Raw genomic sequence first — 8,431 nt, 5'->3', positions numbered from 1 at the left:
TATATATATATATATATATATATATATATATATATATACCCTTTTGTGCCAGAGTTTTAGACTGAAAGCATCTTAGTGAGCATGATGGACTTATAGTCATTTTGGTCAAACCTTGAAAACATTAACTCATGAAATGTTGTGAACTCTTGTGTGACCTGTTATCACTTGAAATATGTGTTGTGAATGACTGTCAGCGACGTCCTCTTAAATTTTGAGCTCAGTATTTGAAAAATTCACTTAAGCATAAACATTTTTTTGGTACTTTAAGGTTGATTAGCTGGGGCAGCCATCTTGAATCAGGTTGACTCCAATCAGTTGTAGACGTACAGCCTATGATTACTTTCTGAGTTTCATTGAAATCTGTCCAGTAATTCATGAGATATTTTGCTAACAAACAGGGTGGTCTCCAACAGTTAATGCCAAAGTTTTAAGCAAAGATGTGATGCTATGTGTCGTGCTCAAAGTATGTGCTGGGGAAGGATGCTCAACTATTGTCACAGCAAATTTTAGCTGAATATTTGTAAAATTAGTTGAACTATAGCCATTTTTGTGTTTCCTAAAGTCAGTTGGCTGTGGCAACCATACTGAATTGGACTGACTTCAAAAGTCAACCATTCGTAGAGATACATTCACTGATTACTTTCTCAGAGTTTTATTAAAATCTGCCCAGTGGTTCATAAGATAATTTGCCAACAAACAGGTTTGACTCTAACAGTTAACGGAAAAGCTTTCAAAACAGATCTTGCATGATATGTTGGCACTTAGAGTCTAAGTTGTGGACGATTCTCTAATTGAGTTATAGACATTTTTTGCATTTGCTATTGTTGCTTAGCTGTGGAGGCCATTTTGAATGGGGTTGAGTCCAAAATTAAATCAGGTGTAGAGGTACATAAAACTATTACTTTATAAGAATTTGTTCACAGGTCCATGAGATATTTTGCTTACAGACAAACAAACAAACTCAGACTGGAGGAAAAACATGGGGCCAATGACTCTAAGTATAAACAGACAAACAAAGTTTCTGACCTAAAACCAGTCCTTCTGGTGTTGTGTAATGGCAGGTGCATTGCCTTTGTGTGTTACAGCTGCTGATTTGTAATGTGGTGTTTGTGCGTTTGTATGGAGGCGGCGGTGCAGCAGTCCGCGGGTCCCAGGGCCCAGCTGCCAGAGTAAGGCAGAAGAGTCACACATCATTGTGGTATGATTTCCTCCTCTCCTTGCAGATGGAGTGTTTTTGTCAGAGCGAGGGCCGCGGTGATTGCCTTCTCTGCCACCGGTGTCAGCAATGGATAATACCGCAGCCGTTCCCCCACAGGAACAAAACAGGATCAGTACAATCCATTTTCTTTTTCGCCGCCAAAATGGAATAATTTCAAACAGACAATCCCCTGGTGATCTCTAAAAGTCCAGGGAAAAAAAAAAAATCAAAAGACAGCCATTATGGCAAAATTTGTGACAGAGGTGTCCCACCTTTCCCCCGTTGGCTCTGCCAAATACCACGTCCAGTTCTAACTAACAAGCACCGCCACAGATGAGAGTGGATTGAGGAGCAAAGCTAGCAATCTCAGAAGAAATAGCACTAAAACGACACATGAAAGATGCATGCACACAGAGGGAACAGATGGAGAATCATGGGGTGCAGCTCCACGAGCAACCCCTCATTTCAGACACCACCTTTTGATCTTTACATGCAAAAATACATCGATGAATCCATACATCTGCAGCCATCCGAGCTCTGTGTCAGCCCGCCCTCTAAAATCCTAATGACACTCCAGCAAAGTGTGGCGGCTGAGAGAGGGCGGGAACCGGGAGGCTTTTCCTCAGAAAGAGCTGAGAGCATCTTATGGAGAAAAAAGGGGGCTAAGAGTGTTGTTGTTATGATGCCTGACTCCATATTCTCGGGTCAGAGATATTCAAGGACTACGCCTCCTTTTCTGCTCCCACTTCCTGCTGCTGTAGCACATCAGGTGGGACACAGAGTTCTGGATTCAGCCACCTGCAAATGAATAACAGTGCAGACGGCCTGATGTGTAATAAAGACAGGGACAAGAAGGAAGAGGCTTCTGGAAGTTTTTATAGGAGAAGTTATGATCCAGAACTTCTTATTGAATGCTTTCTTTATCTTAGTTCACCAAAAGTGAAGCAGCAATGATTTTTTGCTTTTGTCTGTAGACTTAGCAGACTTAACTGTTAGCATCAACCCTGTCTGTCAGCAAAATGTTGACGAACAACTGGATAGATTTTGATGAAACTATGAGAAAGTAATCACTACATGTACACTTACAATTCCTTAACTTTTGAAGTCAACCCCACTCAAAATGGCTGCCACAAGTAATTGCCATTAACCAACAAAAATATTGTTGTAACTCAGTCAGTTTTACAGATATTGAGCTAAAGTTTTGTGTGCTACTATTCATCCTCAACTCCTACTCTGAGCACAAACACATCTCGCAAGATCTCACGATATTGCATGAAAAAACATTATTTACAAGGTTTGAACAAAATAGCTACAAGGCTGCCCCTTCTCAGGATAAAATGACCTCAGTTTAAAACTCTGCCACGGAAGATGGCAAGCAATATGTAGTCCTTCAAGAAATGCTAGGGTTTAATTTTTTTGTGGATTTGAGAGAAGCAACTCTTTACACAATTCTCCAGAACTTGCCATGACACAGCACAGGTTTGAGGCTCTGCTATGCACAGGTGCTTGAAGGACAATATCGAAGTAGTAGTCTATTATTGTACAGTGTGAATGAATGAAGAGTGATTGAGTGCAGTACTCCACGCCACCTATATAAAGCCAAAGTATTGCAATGCGAGGGCCGGGGAGGGAGAGGGTGAGAGAGCTCTAGAGGCCTAAATGAGGTGAAGGGAAGTGGAAGTGTCCAGTAGGGGGTCTGCTGCTGTGGGAGGAGAGGGAGCAGGGGGAAGGGAGGGCAAAGGGTGGGGGAGGAGGGTTCGCTCGACGCAGTGCCGGGGCCAATGCATGAGGGTTTAGGGCTAAGTGTCTCATCAGCATCCAGCTCAGGTGCTGCCAGGGCCCACGCACTAACTATGCCCTGACTTGATTGTAATTGCCTGAATTCAACTCCCGCTGCTCCCTCCTGGCAATATCACAGGAACATTTAACTCCAGAGTGCCTGGAGAATGTGCAGCAGGGCCACAGAGCGCAGCTGACTGCCTCTTGTTGAAGCCTGTGGGCTGCAGGGGGATCCTCTCCTGTGCTGTCTGCGTTTTGGGGGAGGGTCACAGGTGCATGTGCCCCTCTTTTATGGCTTGTTTGTGAACATGAAACAAGTGCAACTGCACAAATGTACTTTAACAGTGATGGCATGACTGTGACCAAGGTCTTTCCTTTTCATATTAGCACATTCTATTGCTTATAGGGTTAGGGTTAGCAAAAAATACTAACATGGTACATTTAGGGGAATGAAAACAAGTCCTGTGCTGACCTGGTTTTATCATTTCAGGAAATTAAATTCAAGTAAATTTATGCTTTAACCTAAATTTTAAATTGGAGACATTTGCTTTTCAAAGCTATGCCAAGTTATAGACATAGCATTCTTTGAAATAATGCATGTCACCTACTGCCTTTTATGCCAGAGTTTCAAACTAAGATCATTTAATGATGAGAAATGACAAAGTTATAACCATTTTGATCAAACCTTGTGAATGAAGTTATGTGTGATATCATGCAATGTTGTGAGGTCTCGCAAGATTTGTTAAAGCTTCAAGTATGTTGTGAATTACTCTAGACTACTAACACTCTAAACTTTAGCTCAATATCTGTAAAAACCTGAGTTACAGCCATTTTTTAGTTGGCTAAGTTCAATCAGCTGAGGCAGAGATTTTGAATTATGTTTACTCCAAAACTTAATCAATGATTACTATCTGAGAGTTTCATTCAAATCCTTTCCGTGGCTCATCAGATACTATTGGTCTCAACAGACCAACAGTATTGACACCAACAGTTAATGCAAAAACATTACCCATTGTGTAGCACTTTGAGTATGTATTGGTCATGGTGCTCACCTACAAACACTCCAGATTTTAGCTCAAAATATAAAAAAATGACTGAGTTAAGGGTATTTTTGTACTTAAGGGTACTCTTTTGTACTACTCTGAATATCATTTAGCAGTGGCAGCCATCTTGAACTGGATTGACTCCAAACGGTAATCATTTGCAGATGTACACCCAGTGATTACTTTCTGAAAGTTTCAATAAAATCCATCAGTGGCTCATGAGATATTTTTCTAACAGACAGTTAAATTTAATAGTTAATGGCAAAGTTTAAAAATATATCTTGCGCAATCAGCTAGCCCTTAGAGTATAAGTTGGGGAATAGTGTCAGCTACTACCAAACCAAATTTTAGATCAATATATGTAATTGAGTAATAGCTATTCTTGTGTTCGCTAAGGTCGCTTAGCTGTGGTGGCCATATTGAATTGAGTGGGCTCCAAAACATTGTAGACGTCAAGCCAATGATTAAGTTCTGAAAATTTAATTGAAAGTCAATGATTCCGAAGATATTTTGCTAACAGTACATTCAAATGAACACGTACACATACACACACACAGAGGCAAAATCATTATTGCCATGTTGCCTTTGGCAACGGTTGAAAAAATAAAAAATGCAGCTTTCACTTAAATTTTAGAACTGCAGAACAGTATTTTTTTCTCCAAGTCTGTCCTAACTAATTAAACTTGATCTTAATTTTTTTTTACACAGACAATACAAATGACCTGCTTGCTTCTTGCTTCTGCTTATGTTATCCAGTTTAAAATGATAATATGCACGTATTTCTTTCATATTGCAACAATATTTTTCATTTTGCATATAGTTGCAGAGTTGCATGTTGTAGTTATGGTAATGTTAGTTGAAAATAGCTCTAATCTGCTTTTAAAAGAAGAACAAAAACCACCTGAATTTGGTTCAAAATGTGCAGCAGTTAAAAATTCAATCTGTCCACATTTGAGCTCCTACTGTTTGTGACATTTGTGACTAACAAGGCCATGAATGAAGTACTTCCCTCACACACAGACAAAAGCCCTTATTCATGCGCAACATACTAAATTATGAGCAGAAATAGATTTTCCACCGGTAATACGTAATCTATGTTTCCCAATTGGCAGGGTTTAGAAACTGCAGCAGGGTTAACTTAAAAAAGTTAGCCTGTGGTGCTCCTCATCCTGTGATAATAGGCCTGTCAGTAATGAAGAACAGGCTTGTTGCCAACAGGTGGTCTCTTTATAAGACCAGAGCCAGAGCACTCAGGATGAGGGAGAAAAAAAACTGCCACGGCAAAATGTGTCAGAATCTAATGTTCTGCAGAGTGAAAAGCCTGTTTTCCGTCTTTTGTTCCCAGCCAGAGATTCAGCCTTGTTCCTCATTGTTCAGGGCACAAACGAGCAACAGTCTTTTTTGACACGGAGCCATAGATGAATAAAGACTGGAGCTGACTAGTCACAGGAAAGAGCTTTCTTTTTGGAGGGCCTGGAGCCCATTAAGAGTTTGTGAGATATGAATGGATATGAATCCTCTCCTTCGACCCCACAAAAAAAAGGAGAGGAAAAAAAAACAAAAAAAAAACAACCGGACCCACGGAAGACAAGGAACACCTCTGTGTCTTTTTTACTGAGGTTCCCAAGTACATTTCAAGACATCAAGCAGAAGGAGGACTGATTGACAGGCAGGAATTACATAGAGTCAATAGGAAGTGAGTGGCTCATTGTGGATTTAAAAGGATACACTATACCCATCCAAATTCAGAGCACTAACCACTGACACTAATGTCCACATATTGACTTTATAAAAAAAGGCAACGTAAGAAAGGATCAGGAAAATTGCAGAGATGGCACTTTGTTGCAATGTAAACTGCATTTTTGTGTGATCTACCACAGGAAATCTGCAGCATTGTGCTAAAACAGGACAGAGATGATGAGATATGTAGTACAGGCCACTTCATGCAGTCAGGACATTTGGCTCAATGGGCAGATGATGGGTGGATCCCAGCGAAAGCAGCACACCAAATACAAGCTTTTGTACAACTCCATAATCCATTTGTTACTCTCAGACCAATTTGTCCTCATTAACCCTCATAAGGGGACTGTGTTTGAGACAAAAGCTCCAGGGGAACAATGAGAATCCCCAACCCTCCCCACGTTCACATCAGCAGAGCTCAAGTGCTCCCCTTCCCAGCACATTGTGGCCCCTTGTTGCCCCCGGAGGGTTCCAGTCTATGAGCAAGAGATGGACAGACCCCAACAAGCAGGGTACACCTGAAAGACCGGGTGAAAAGAAATGTCCCCGTTTCCGCCTCAAGAATGAAATATCTTCCCCAAAAAAAACCACAATGCAACATCCTCTGTTTTATTCAGGTCACTCCATCAATCAACTCTGAAATAAAAATCCTGACAGGATGTACAAAGAGCAGCAGCGAAGAAAGGGGAAGGGGAGTTACAGTAATTTTGAGAGAGATGTGAGAAAGTTTGCTGTACTTTTCAGTTTATCACACCTGCAGCAGCAATCGCTTTTTAAAAAATGACATTTTAGCATTAGTTTATTAAAATACAACAAGCTACAACATGATTTTGACAGAACATCTGTGTTCATGCTTTAAGTTGGTCACCCATTAACTGACTGTTTCGTTGCTTCAGAGCCCTTTTTATTTCCTAATTAATCTGCTGGAAACAACATTTAAAAAAAAGTTCCACTATTGCCTTCCTTGCTTTTAAACTCGGTCCAGGCAGCCATAAATCTATTAATTAGGTTAATTTGCTCAAGTAAATTTTCTTACTACTTCTTCCCACATACACTTGTCTACTTTTGAAAAAGAACTAAAGACTTTTATGATTGTTTTCTAATAATTTATGCCTACTGGTTACCTTAATTCAGTCTGTTCCAGAAATTTAGTTCAGTTCAAACCTATGAGCAAAGCAATTTTCCTAAAATTACTTTTAAATCATGTAACTGTGAAAATCCCAAAACTTATACAAAAGCCACACAAAGGCAAATTGACACTAGAACTGTGACAATAAAGACCTCCAGATTATTCATGATTAGATGATCTACTCACCTAAAAATAATTTCAACTTTAGTCTCATCTGCAAATGATTTATTCCACAATTCTTCAAAAACACATTTGAAGATTGAAACAATAGTTTTTAATTGGGCATAATAAAAAAGGGACAGACAATTCTCTTCAATATTGTTTAACTGGAATAGTTAAAAGGTAAAATGTCTACATTTAAAAAAAATATTTATGCCACTCTTTGTCAGGATCCAATTCTTAAGTTCAGTGAAGAGAAGAATCCTGACTAAAACTTCTTTGTCAACATCATTAGTAATAATAATAATAATAATAATAATAATAATAATAATTTGAATGCTGAGTCAGCATTCCAGAGGTTGTTTACCTGTTTATAGTTTCTTTTCTACTTTTTTAGGCTGTATTTCATCATATTTCAGTCATTTAGGTATCAAAACATTCAGGACATCGTGACTGTGACTTTTGGTTTTTGTAACATTTATATTTCTTGAAATATTCAACTTTATTTACAATTTCACTCTTTGAAACTTGTCACACGCTTTTCTTTGTATCCTTATGAAGGCTTTACGTCTTTTATGTCTCTTTATGTATCCTTGTCGGCTTAATCTTTTATTTTTATGCATTGTTTTTTGTCTCCTTTTTCCCTCTTATCTTCTTATGCATGCTTTTTGTCTATTTTGTTTTATCCTTTGTTGTCTTTTTACATCGTCTCATGTGTCCTTTATGATTTTTTATGGTTTTTGCATTATAGTTATCTTTTATTGTTTTCTTGTTGATCCTTATCTTTTTATTTACTGTAAATCTTTGGTTTTTTATACCTCCTGCTTCTTTTTGTCTCCTTATGCATGCATTTAGTCTTTTTATGCTTCCATTTTTTATGCATCCTTTGTTGTTTTGGATCCTTACACATCCTTTGCCCTTCCAGTCTTGTGTCCTTTTTATGTTCTTTTCGACATTTTCTGTCTTCTTATGCTTCTTTCTTGTCTTTTAATGTCTCCTTGCACTTATTTTCATTTTTCTGTGCATCCCTCTGCTCCTTATCTCTTTTCCTTCTCTAAATATTGAACACTGAACTATTATTTCACTTATTGTCACCTTTTTTCAGCAGTCATTCATCACTCAGTATTCACATTGCAGTTTTCCAGAGAAATGCTAAATTTTCTAGTTTATTAATAGTTTAATGTAAAGACAGAAGGCAGTCTTTTTGAAGGTGTGGTTATTTTAAAACACCCTACAAATTATAACTCTACAGTGAGTAAAGAGAGGAGATATTTTTTAGCTTTTAAATATTCTCTCCAGCATTGAACACAGGCTATAAATATAAAACTTTCAAATATAGGATGCAAAATAATCCAGCAGCCCTTCAGATTCACTCATAAAAGA

The sequence above is a fragment of the Kryptolebias marmoratus genome, linkage group LG10 (assembly GCF_001649575.2).
Source record: "Kryptolebias marmoratus isolate JLee-2015 linkage group LG10, ASM164957v2, whole genome shotgun sequence".
Taxonomy (NCBI): Eukaryota; Metazoa; Chordata; class Actinopteri; order Cyprinodontiformes; family Rivulidae; genus Kryptolebias; species Kryptolebias marmoratus.
This window is presented reverse-complemented; position numbering follows the sequence as displayed.